At 36.0% G+C, this 13275-nt stretch overlaps 1 long non-coding RNA gene across 1 annotated transcript in view; it reads right to left on the minus strand.

Annotated features, from left to right (window-relative positions):
• Positions 1-583: 583 nt before the first annotated feature.
• LOC123619681 (uncharacterized) overlaps positions 584-13275 on the minus strand; it is a 294028-nt gene continuing 281336 nt past the window's right edge. Inside the window, exons 4-5 of the long non-coding RNA XR_012507282.1 lie at positions 2253-2365; positions 584-971 (exon numbers count right to left, since the gene is read on the minus strand). This is a non-coding gene — a long non-coding RNA (uncharacterized LOC123619681). The remainder of the gene's footprint in view (positions 972-2252; positions 2366-13275) is intronic.

The raw sequence follows: 13275 nt of genomic DNA on the forward strand, positions 1-13275 counted from the left end.
GAATAATTGCATAGAGGGAGCCACCCTAGTTCAGAAAACCTAGGGAAGATTTCAGGAAAGTGCATGAAAGAGATTTAAATTGGTCTTGAAGAGATGATAAAGTAAATAGTGAATTGAGAGAGAGGAAATCTTCCAGGCAAAGGCAACAGAATCAGCAAAGCTTTGGAGATAAAAAATAAGAATAGATTGTTTTGGGTGCTCTCTCATCTGTAGTTTTGTCATCTGTACAATGGGGCTGATAACAGAAATCAGCTTATAAGATTGTTAAATGAATTAGTATTTATAAAATGTTTTGTAGTGCCAGGCACAGAATAAACTTTCAATTAGTGTTCCATTATAATGATTGCATTTGGAGAAAATGAGACTTAAAATATCTGTTTACAATAAAACATACCAAGCAGCTATCTACTAATATTAAAGTATACATAGTTTCATTATTTATTACTCTAAGGAATATCTGAAAAGCACTGAAGCATTTTAGGAAACAAGAGGATACTTAAAAATACTGTGTTCTTACCTGTTGATGCTTACCTTCAATAATTTAGAGTATATATTATTTAAAAATGCTGCTCATGTAGTAACCTTTACGATGATAAATTTGGGTATTAGCTGCTTCTGAACTTTTGAACCTGTTGTGGGATTGAATCCACAACCAATACAGAAATGTTTCTTGTCATTTTATAATTCATGAAGTTAAATACCTTCTGCTGGCTATGGTTATTGAGGGAAAAGGTATTGAACTGGTAGGCCTGAACTCCAAATGGAACTTTCATATACCCAGGAAATGTTGATTTGTGAAAGCCCTGTTGTACATCTTCTTGGGTTTATCACCGAGTGAGATTTATATTGTGGCAAAAACTGCAGTGCTGCCCAGGCCTGCCCTCTGATTCTGGGGCCTATTTTCTTCCTCTTCTTTTTTTTCTTTCCAGATTACTTCTCCCCACAATGAACGAACACATTCACATCCAAATCTAAAAAAAATTAGATTTCTTCCGTCAGATTTTTTTTTTATTCCAAAAGTTCCTGAAATCTCACTTAGCATTAATTTTTTCATGTGACACGCCCTCTATAACGGCCATGGTGCTAGGTGGTAAAAATATAAATACATCTATAACATGGCCCCTAATTTCCAGGATACACTTTCATGTGTGGCAGAGATGGAGGGATAAATTAAACAGACACTGGGGGAGTGAAGGAAGACTCCAGGGATTAGCTAGAATTTGAGCAGACACTGAAGGCTGGCAGGTATACAGAGACATGTATGTAAAAGACTAGTGGGGAACGGTGACACCTTCAGTGAATGGAAAGAAATGAGACTGTAGAGATGGGTAGGGTGGTATTAGGGTGGGCACATTGTAAAGGATCCTGTATGCCTAGCCAAGAAATGTGAAATTTGATATGAATTTTTTTCCAAACTGCTTCTTTTCTATACCTGAAACTTTATTAATTCCATCACTATGCTCAACACACTCATTCTTGGGACACCATAAGTACTTCATAAAGTGCATATATGTATATATTTAAAAAAATTTGTTTATGCTTTTTCATTTTTTTCTTTTTTAGTGGTATAACTGATACACAATACTACATTCGTTTCAATTGTACATCATAATGATTCGTTTATGCTTTTATTTACTCCATTGTTATCTTTAAAGAAATTTTAATCAGCAAAGTGTGGTCAGCTTGAAAGTTACTTAATTACTGCTCTGAGTAACATTCTGTTTCCTTCATGACCTATTAGAATAATTCTGTAATCACCTTGACCTTTCCTTGAGCACTGAATATTATTATAACCAGAAATAATGAGTCTATAAATAATAACAGAGATTCTATTAACTTATCTTCACAAATGGTCTCATCTTTAATTCCATTTAAACACAGTCTAGCTTTATGGCTCTTTTTATCCAGCCAAGTAATATTCTTTTCAATTCCAATATTCCTTGCTACTCCCATTTCCCAAATTCTTCTCAGACTTTACAATCAGCTGTTTGAACTAAGCTCATCTACTTATTAATACATCCTGTAGTGAGTGCCCGCTATGTGGTAGGTAGGTACAGCTAGCTTCTAAAGCACTAAGTTCAATAAGGTATCATCCTGTCTTCAAGCTGCTTACGGTCTAGTGGGAAGCAGACATGAAAGGAGTGGTCCCACAAGACTGAGACAGAGGTGTACACACAATGAAAAACATCTGGGCTCCAAAGCTGAGTCAGGTCAGAGAAGACCTTTGAGCTGAGTTTAAGAGGACGGCTTACCAACAGCAGAGGGTGCAGGTGATGGATGTGCACAGTTCAGTGGTCCCTGGAAGAAGCATCAGACCCTTCCTCATCGGCCTCTCGTTGTTTGGTTATACCCAGAGCAAATACAACTGGAACAAAGGTCATGTCAATTCCAAATTAGTCCAATTTTAAATCATATGTTAACTTTTCAATCATCTCATCTAAAAAATACCCTTCAGATTCCCAAAGCAACAAAACAGAGGACAGAAGTAAAATACTATTAATGGCCGTGGTGTGTTTTCACCTGTTTCTATAGCATCCAGAATGACCTGTCGTTCAGTGAACAAGTAAAAGGACAGGTAGGTTAGACTAAATTGCGTGAGGCTCCCCGGAGTAAACTGTTTTTGCTCTTACCCGCTATCTCGCTGCTCTGAGATCAGAGGGTGTGTGTAGGATATCCTGTAATACAGATTGGCATAGTTAAGCCAAAGGGGCCCTTGGGATTTAAGCCTACTGCCTTTCAGATTTCCCTCTACCCAGCATCAATCTCTCCTAAATTTCTGTTAAAGGGGGAAAGAAATACAGAGTTAGCAATCCTCCAAAATGCCTTTAAAATAACTTTAAAGGCTCTAAAAATAAAAAGACAAAGTTGCACAGAACAAGAGTAACCATTTTCTGAGCTTATAGCAGAAAGGAAACTGAATTTTAGTTCTTATATAGACAGAAAGGAAGACGTAAGAAGCATTTCATCACATTTAATCAAAGAACTGTATTATTTACATGGGCCTGGGATTTTTCTCCCTCTCTCGCAGTTTTTGAGCATTTATCATATGCCAGGTACTAGACTAAGTCCTTAGCCAGCACAATCTCATTGCACATTCACAGTAATTCTATGAAGTAAATACTAACAGTATTCCTAATGAGGAAACTGAGTCCTAGTTAGGTCAAGAATCTCAACCAAGAGCTTATGGCCAGTTAGTGGCAGAATTATGATCCCTACTTAAGTATATGATTTTTAAACACCTTTTCTTCAGTCCTAGCCATCTACTCTTACTGTTTCCTTATAGCATTTGCTGTATTCTCTGTGCGTTTCAATTTTTAACTTACCATTTTGCCCTTGTATCTGCGAATTTTCACTTCAAAAGAACATAAATTTACCAAATCAGAATTTGATTTTTTTTTTATCTTGAGGAACCATTAACTATTCAAAAGGTGAATTTCCTTTAGATAACTAAATACAAAAAATGGATTAAGTATGTATAAAATATAAAGCACACATATAGGAGAAAAGCAGAAATTCATTTAACAACAAATGAAGAAGCACCTTTCAAAATACTTGGAGCCTGAGGAAGGAGAAAATTCTGAGAGATGTGATGCCCCCGACTAACACTGAGGGACGTCAGTGATTACCCGGCTTGCCCTCTGACTGGACACTACGACCATGGTGGGAAACCGGGCTTTGTAAGTTACTGAAAAATCTAAAGGTTGGGGTTTTGTTGGGAAGCCCAAACTTTATATTTCTCTGCCCATGCTTTAGCTCCCCAGGTCTGAAAACACATTTGGATTATACTGAAAATGAGTTCGGGGCAAAGGCTTTCATTTCTAGGCTCAATCTAAGAGCATGTCTTGGAAGGGAGGAGTCTGCTTCAGGGCGCAGCCAGGGAACAAAAGACAGCCACGTGGATCTTGGGTTCAGTACTTGGTCCTGAGATACATAATTCTGTGTGAATCTAAAAAAATCATATTAAAAAAAAATTCATGAAGAGTCATCCATGAAGAGCGGCTACTTGCATTAGAGAACAGAGGTGCAGCTGAGGCTCTGCACATACTTGCTCCCTGTTGCAGTTACTCTGCTGTTTTCAGCCCCAGCTCTCTCTTCTGGTTTGTGATGCTGTAACTAGGACTCTACAAACTATGTTTCCTATTTGTTAAATTTTTGTTAATAAGAGGCACGAGAGAAGGGTTTCAAGATGAGAGGATGAGGGAAGGGACTTCCCTGTCTCTGAGTTACGTGTTAGACCTGCCTGGGCTGCCAGAGCAATGGCCCCCCGTTTTGGTAACATGCTACAGATCTAGACGTACAGACCGCCCTCAGGGGTACCAGCTCCACTCAGGTAGTGGCCCTTCCCTTCCTCAGTGGCTGAGTCCCAGCTCTGCAGGCTCCCTCCTACAAGCTCCCAAGCTGGGCAGCACTTCCTCTTTTTTTTTTTTTTTTCTTTTAATTGAAGTATAGTTGATTTACAATGTCGTGTTAGTTTCTGGTGGATAGCATAGTGATTCATCATATTCTTTTATTGTTACAGGTTATTACAAGTTATTGAATATAGTTCCCTATGCTATACCATAGGACCTTGTTGTTTATCATTTTGAATACAGTCATTTGTATCTGCTAATCCCAAATTCCTAATATATCCCTCCCTCCGCCTTTCCCCTTTAGTGACCATAAGTTTGTTTTCTATGTCTGAGTCTCTTTCTGTTTTGTAAATAAGTTCAGTTTTTGAGTCCACATATAAGTGATATCATATGATATTTGTCTTTCTCTGTCTGACTTCACTTAGAGTGACAATCTAGGTCCATCCATGTTGTTGTAAATGGCATTATTTCATTCTTTTTATGGCTTAGTAGTATTCCATTGTATGTATATATACCATAACTTCTTTATCTAATCATCTATCAATAGACATTTAGGTCTCTTCCATGTCTTGGTTATTGTAAATAGTGCTGCTATGAACATCGGGGTGCATGTATCTTTTTGAATCAGAGTTTTCTCCAGATATATGCCCAAGAGTAGAATTACTGGATCACATGGTAACTACATTTACCTAATGTAATGAAAAAAGATGTTTAAGTTTAAACAAGGGGAGGAAAATAAAAATGAAGAAATGTCATTCATTTATTCACTCCATTTATTTATTCATCTATTTATTCTATAAAACGTTAGTGAACATTTTCCATGGACCATGAATGGCTCTCTGTCTGTAAGCATTGTTTACTGAGCACTTTTTATATGCCAGTAATGGCACACAATGAAAAAGCTAACATGCCCTGCTTACAAGGTCATACTCTGATGAACTTTTCCTTCTAATGGCTCTTATGTTTTGCCCTTTGTCATCCCTCCTACCAAGAGGCACCATTACATTAAAGCAAGCCATCTATACCATGATTTTATAGTATGCAACACTCCAAAGGCAGGCAGTTGGGTTCAACAGCCATGAATAGGGCCCCATAACCAGGCAGCACTGAGAGCCTAACATCCACTCAATAAACACTTGCAGGTTGTTTAAGAATAAGAAGAAATATAGCATTTACAAGGAAATACTCCTTAGCCCAAGAGGAAGAGACCTCAAAAGAAAAAGAAACAAGAAGCCAAAAAATGGAAAAAAGACTTTTAAAAGAAGAGAAAGATACGGAAAAGAAAGAAAGCAAAAAGAAAAAGTGAAAAAGTGGAAGTGGAAGAAGAGTACACATGAATTTTTATATCCTCAGACTGGGAATGATATTAAAGCCCCCACAGAAGAACTAGAAGGCCATTCTACCCCACTCCATTGTATCTCAAGTTTGACTCACACATAAGCATAAAAGAATAAGTCATTTCATTTCCATTGTGAAAAACCTGTGGTAGCTGCTGCATTATACAATCCTCATCAGTCACTGACATGGCCCTCAAGTAAATAATGATCTCTTGTTCAGTGTGATGCTGCTGCTAGTAATGGGCACATAATAGTGATGTATTACCATGTTAAATAATGACATGCAAAGTTACAGTATGTGTGTTGATGTCATGTCACCGCTAACCTGCTACTTGCACTAAATTTGTCATTCTCAACCTAATGTGTTGCTCCAGATGGAAAACTTAATTTTGTCTTGCTCCTTCCATTCACTTCCAGCTCTGGGTAGTCACAAACTACTCTGGGCTCTCTCCTATCACCCTATCTTTGCCACCTCCTTTAATCACTCCATCACTAAAAAAACCAGACATGTTGCTGGCAATGGGCACACAGATGGACAAGGGAAAATTCTTCTCCTGGACACCTCACATTTACTTTGAAGTCTGCTCATCTGGGAGAAATCCAGGTCCAAAACCATATTTATATTTGTTACACAGGCAAGGCAGCAAAAGAACTTAAGAGTGCAGGGATGGAGAAACATATGGGAAGGCTGGCTATTCTGGGTCCCCGGTGGGGTAGTGAAGCAGCTCTGATGGAATGAGCTTTCAAAGTCATCAGGAACTACAACACAAACAATATGTCACATGACACCATCTGGAAAAAGGCCTTCAAAGTTCAAAAGAAAGAAAAACAACTTAGCATTCAATCCAGAACTAACGTTTAGCTGATCACGAAAAGTTACATGTGTAAGATTAACTCTTATGTGATCAAAACTGCTATGTGGAGTCTTTTACTGAAAGAAAGAGTTATAGGGCTATACGCCTGTGAGTACAACACAAGCCGCCTATAGTAGATGACTTTTGATTCTTATTAGTAAATAATAATATTATTATTCAGCTTATCACTTTATTTTATCCTTGCAACAATTACATATGAGTTGGGCTGAGATTTTCCTATTCACTATAGTGATGAGAAAAATGAAGGCAAGTGATGTGTCCAATGTTGCAGCAATAGTTATTGAAGGAAGGAGACCCAAGTGTCCTGTTTCTTGGCTGAGTCTTCTTCTCTTTGTGCTGTTTCATCTTGCTGCTTTAGAAACTAAAGGAAGCGAGGACAATTGTAAACAAAAAGAGCACTCGCAAGATGGTGTATATTGGAAACCAGGTTTGAAATTAATCCCCATGCAGTATTTAAGGTCCTTTTCTCTATGGGCAAAACGACTTATGCTAAACATTTAATAAAATGAATTAGAGCAACTCTCTTTCTTATGATTTCAAGTAACGTAGGCAACCTGTTTTCAATTGGGCAGCTATAATGAACCACTAAATGCAAAAATTATTTTCTGGATATTTTAGACTAAGGGAACTAGTTATATGTCCTGAGTGTACAGGTTAGTATTTTTCAATGTGTGAGAAGTGTATAATCATGGTAGAACAGGTAGTGGGTGTGACTGTTTTAGACAGCATGAAGACTTGGTATTGAATAGTGGTGGTGATCATAGTAATAAGTTTTGTTAACTTTTGCTTGTTTTTCAATCCTTCAGATTACATCAAGTGAAAAATCTCAGTTTGGTTATAGTTTTAAACCTCTCTACAAGTTGACGATTCCCTTTAAAACAAAGAAAAATCAGGCTTTAGCCTCAGAACTTTTAGCAGGCAAAATCATCCAGCTGGAATTTATTATATTATCTTTTTATTTTTTAATTTTATTTTATTTTTACCTCTTATAAGTAATGTTAATGTCTGTTTTCAGTCATGATACAAAAATATCTTTATAAAATATATTCATTTAATATAAAATGGCACTGGTTAAAATATTAACTAATAATTATGTAATATGGTACTGAATGAAGTTTGGGAAGCCCTGATATTGGTACAATTTTGTCAGGAGTTAAACTCAAAATAACTGGTTAAGGGCCTTGAGCTATAAGTGTTATCCTTTGAAAATGAGGAACTTAGAGAGGCAAGCAGCCGGAAACTGGCCTGGCACTGTCAGTTGGATCTCGGTGTTGCCAGGAGCTGGCCTGGCACTCACATCCAGGCAGTACTGTCATCCTGTTGAACATAAACAATTTCACAGAACACCATCATGGGAAAAGGCCACTCCATGACCACAATGGATCAAGATAAAAAGATTTCTCACAAAAGACTGAACCACAAAAGTGACCAAGAATATCCTTATCCTGGCTGATAGGAGTGACTGTTCCTTTAGCCTTGCTTTATTCCTTTCATCTTCTGGCTAAGATTTATTAAGATACTCAGTCATAGAATGACTCTTGCTTCCTGACAGCATCCAACCCAATGCCAAGCTCCACTTCCTTGAACCTGACCCCAAATCACCTACCACAAGCTCAAATCCCAGAAGTCCTTCCTAATACCATCATTTTTAGAGGCCCATGGTGTGATTTCCCTCATTGTAATGGGCCAATAAACCAAATTTTGTTTAATTAGAGGTGTGCTTCTAGTGTTCCTTGGTTAGAGGGCACTGACAAATTGCAGGAATAGTGTTTAATGACCATGTTGAAATACTGCTCCTTCTGAAAAATGAATCAAAACCTGAAATTATTTCTAATCAGAAAAATAATATTTAAAACATTTGTGATTATTCATCACTGCAATCTCCATTTAGTCCATCTGGTAAACCAATTACTATCTCAGAGTACTACTTCCAAGTGGACCTCATACTCTGACTAACCCACATTGATCCCTTCTCCCTCTCAAAGCATTTTGGTTGAGACTATGAATGACGTGACAGTAGCTAGCAAAATAATAAAATAATTATAATGACAATTATAATGACTATCATTCTTGTTCAGCAACTATCAAACTCTGTGATAGATGCATTTTCCTGTATCTTATCTTATGAAATCCTTATTACAGTCCTCTGAAATAGATATTATTCCCATTTAACAGACAGGGAAACTGAAACTGGGGAGATTAAGTGACTTGCCCCAAATTACTCACCTCATACAGTGGCAGAGCAAGATTTGATCCAAGCTTTTGATGATCTCAAGGTTTAAGTTTGTTCAATTCCCATTTTCTGTCTCATAACTAGGAAAGTCAAGCTCAAACTCCAAAACTGACTAAAAGTAGGAAAAATGATTACAATTTGACCTAAATTTTTAGTATGGTTTATATTGTATTCTTCCTTTGAATTGTTTAATGAAAAGAGATGAAAATGCTAAGAGCCACAAGACTAGATATCTGTAAACAAAATAGTACATGAAATCCTTTCTTCAATGAAAATTTATTGCTTATATTTAGTAGAAATATTAGTGGGGAAATTACCCAAGCTAAAAGATAATAACTGATGGCAGAGGATAAGACCCATTGACTAGTAAAAGACTTTGCTTTTTGGATCCTCTTATACACTTATTTTGTGATCCTTCCCCAGTGGATTTCATTAGTTTCAAGGAACCATCAATTAATCTGAATTGTCTACTATTTCCGGCTTATAGTACTGCTCCTCCCAAGAAGAGTTTCATCTCAATAGAGAAATCATAAACACCATCAATAAAATACCCCTTTATGACTCAATCAGCCTGAAAACATAAAACATTATTGTGTCTCCACAAACACGTATACAGCAATTCTTATGCTTCAGGTCTATACTGGTTCACCTATATGATTTACTTTTCCCCACCCGTTGCGATATACTGTGATATACCCATTACAGAGCTTTAAAACACTAAGCAGTCTATTCAAATTCACACAGATGGTAGATGGCAGATTCAGGATTTGAAATTGAAATTTCAGACCTCACGAGAGAAGTTGGAGGGTTGAAAAATGGGAAGGTCCCCAAAGGCAATCCTCTACTGGCCTGTATTGTAGGGGGATCCTGATCAAATGATGCATAGAGAACACACAAGAAGAGACCCAAACGCTGTTTAATCTGTCTTATTTACCAAACGACCTCATTGTACTTTAGGTGATACGGTTAATGTGCAGCAGAGTAAACCTCAGGGGAGGACACTGTGAAAGTACACAGTGCAAAGCTCAGTGGAAAGCTCAGCAAGTCCTAGTTCCCTTAACCCTGGCATATGGGAACTATATGTCTTAGTGCTGACTCGCCTGTCTGTCTCAATGCCAGGAAACCTGAATGTGCATTCCAGAATGTATTTGGATACATTGCAAACAAATGTCAGAGCAGCATTATACCCCCTCTACTAATGTACATTTGTAGGTCAAGAGGGTGATGCTGGAAAAGATTAATCCCTTGCTGAGTATTATCCATCAGAATGCTTTTAAATGTTGGCATATAGGCAGCTAATAGATTATATACCATAAACACAGCTGTTGGAAGAAAAACGGCATTTCGCAAGTCATACAATTAAAATCTCTAATCTCCAAAAGTACCAGAATAAGAGGAGGGGGAGGGGCAGGGAAAGATGAAAATAGAGCTTTTCTCGGAAAGGGCTATCTGTCTCCCGGATGGTACACTTCTTTGATTCCTTTTGAGTACAGAGCACTTGTACTGAGCTCTGAGTAAAGGAGCACCAGAATGGACTGCTTCTAAATGAGCAACATGTGGCAAAAGGAAGGTAGATTTGAGAATGGAAAGAAAAAGAAAATTTCATCTCAAACTTGTGTTTTTTCCATAATATATGTAGACTGTGTGTGTATTTGAATATACACACATAGCACTGGGAAAAACAAAAGTCTGTCTATACTATATATATATTTTTTTACTTTTTTTATTTTGGGGGGCTGGAGGGAGGTAATTAGGTTCCTTCCGTCCTTCCTTTCATTCTTTCTTCCTTCCTTTCTTAATGGAGGTAGTGGGGATTGAACCCAGGACCTTGTGCATGCTAAGCACAGTGCTCTACCACTGAGCTATACCCTTCTCCCCTATGCTATATATTTTGAATCGTCTTATGAAAAAATTATAAAGAATTACAAAGAAATATCAGTAATACAGTTCTAGCCTTCAGACATAAAAATATATTTGTTATCTTTCAATTTTTGTAAATCATTTATGTGTATATACATATATATATACACATAAATTTTCCTACAAATTGTAATCATACAGTATATATATACTATTTTACCCAACATTATATTTTATGGCTGCATAGCATTTTGTCACTTGAATATAGCACGCCTTATGTACAAATTCCATGTTGTTACATATTCTAGTGTTTTCTAATTTCCAAAATTAGAAACAACTATCCTTGCATGTAAGTCCATGTGTGCATCTCTGATTATTTAAGATATATTTCTAAAGTAGAGTTACTGGGAAAAACAATAAATACTTTAAACATATATTTATTTTTAAGTTCATAATAAAAAACCCTTAAATTATTATTAATAAACACTTATGTTGGGATTTCAAATAATATAGAAAAAATATGAAAATTAAATTAAAAGTCACCCTAAATTCCATCACTATTATAATTGTGTTCAATATTTTTCTAGACTTCGAGTGACTAGACTTATTGATGTACATGTGTGTATAGTGGGTACACACACATGAGCTCATACTACACATCACATGGCCTTTTTAACCTGCTTTTTTCACTCCACAATTTGTCATGCAGATCTTTCCAAATTGTTAAACAGAGATGGATCACATGTTTAATGAATGAAGATAATTCCATTTCATGAATAGAGAATACTTTATTTAACCAATCTCAATTTATTTCTAGTTATCCCTTTTTATAAATAATTCTACATGAACAACTATACATATATATGTATAACTGTGGATATTTGACCAATTATGTCTTTGAAATAAATTTTTTATAGTTTCACTCATCTAATAAGCATATACATACATATGTTTACTGAGCTACAGAATATACATAATTACATAATACATCACATTTATATTACTTATATACTATATATAGAATTTATATTCTGTTATACAGAAAATATGTCCATTGTATTAAAGTACCATTTGCTAAAACTTTAGCCAATGCTTTATATTATCAATATTTTTAATTTTAACTAGTTTGAAAAGTAAAAAATGATAGCTGTTAGTCTTTTAAAGTAATTGGAGTTTGTATAATGCAAAAAAAAATTCTTCACTTTAATACCATGAAGTATATTCACCAATATTTTCTTCCAATACTTTTTAAACATTAAACACTGATAACAGCTGTAATTGAATTCAGTTTGAGGAATGAGGAAGATATCCAATTTATTTCTCCGACTGGCTAGTTAGCTATCTCAACATTATTTACTAGTAGTTCATCCTTTCCAACTCTATTAGTTTCATAGGGCTGCCATGACAAAGTACTGCAACCTGGCTGGCTTAAACAACAGAAATGTACAGTCTCACAGTTCTGGAGGTCAGAAATCTGAGATCAAGGTGCCAACCAGGTTTGTCCCTTCTGAGGGCCATGAGGAAGAGTCTGTTCCATGCCTCCCCACCTGCTTCTACTGGTTTTCTGACAATTTTTGTCATTTCTTGACTTGAAGAAGCATCATCTCACTCTCTGCCTTCATCTTTGCATGGCATGTTCTCTCTGTATGTATCTCTGTCTAAATTTCCCCTTTTAATAAGGACATCAGTCATACTGGATTAGGGGCTTACTGTACTGCAGTATGGCCTCATCCAAACTTAACCAATTATATTTGCAATGGTCCTATTTCCAAATAAGGTCACATTCTGAGGTACTGGTGGGGAGTAAACATTTCAACATACGAATTTTGGGGGAACTCAATTCACCCCATGACACCAAACAATCTATAATAACATGTCTTGTTTCTTTGACTAGTATGTTTTTCCCTCTAGCAAGAAGAATATTCTTTCAATAATTTTTAGTATATCTTAGTATTTGATAGGGTAAGTCTTTTTATTATTCATTCTTCTGAAGAATTTTTTGTAGTCTAAGCTTATTTTACCATATGCATATCATGATGATTTAGTCAAGTTTCTAAAACTTTTATGCCACTGATATTTTTATTTTAATATTGTTGAACTTACTGGTTAATTTAGGGAGCATCTGCATGTTGATAATGTTGATTCTTCTCATACAAGGAAATAGTATTTCTCTCCATTTATTTAAGTTTTTGTTTGTGTTCCTCAGTTGAATTATAGTTTTCCCCATATAAACTCTGTACATGTCTTCAGTTTATTTCTATGCATTTGTTGTTATGATTGTAAAAAGGGTGTTTCTTCATTTTGTTTTCTAGATGGTTATTGCTGGACTATAAGAAAGCATCGAGTTTTTTGTGGGGGTTTTTTGGATATGGACATTGTTATCAGTCTTACATTGAACACTCTTATGGACCTAATTTTATTTTCCAGACATACAACCATACCACCTCCATTAACAAGTATTTCTGAGTTTGACTTTTATCTTTCACTTTCTAGTAACCTACATCTATATCTTGGCTTTTTTTTTTTGTACTTTGTTTTTGTTAATGTGCTTACTTTTTGTGTATTAAACCACCCTGAGTAATCCTTTTAGAATTAGTTTGTGAGAATTTCTAAGTACTTGG

Source organism: Camelus bactrianus, chromosome 6, assembly GCF_048773025.1.
Source record: "Camelus bactrianus isolate YW-2024 breed Bactrian camel chromosome 6, ASM4877302v1, whole genome shotgun sequence".
NCBI lineage: Eukaryota > Metazoa > Chordata > Mammalia > Artiodactyla > Camelidae > Camelus > Camelus bactrianus.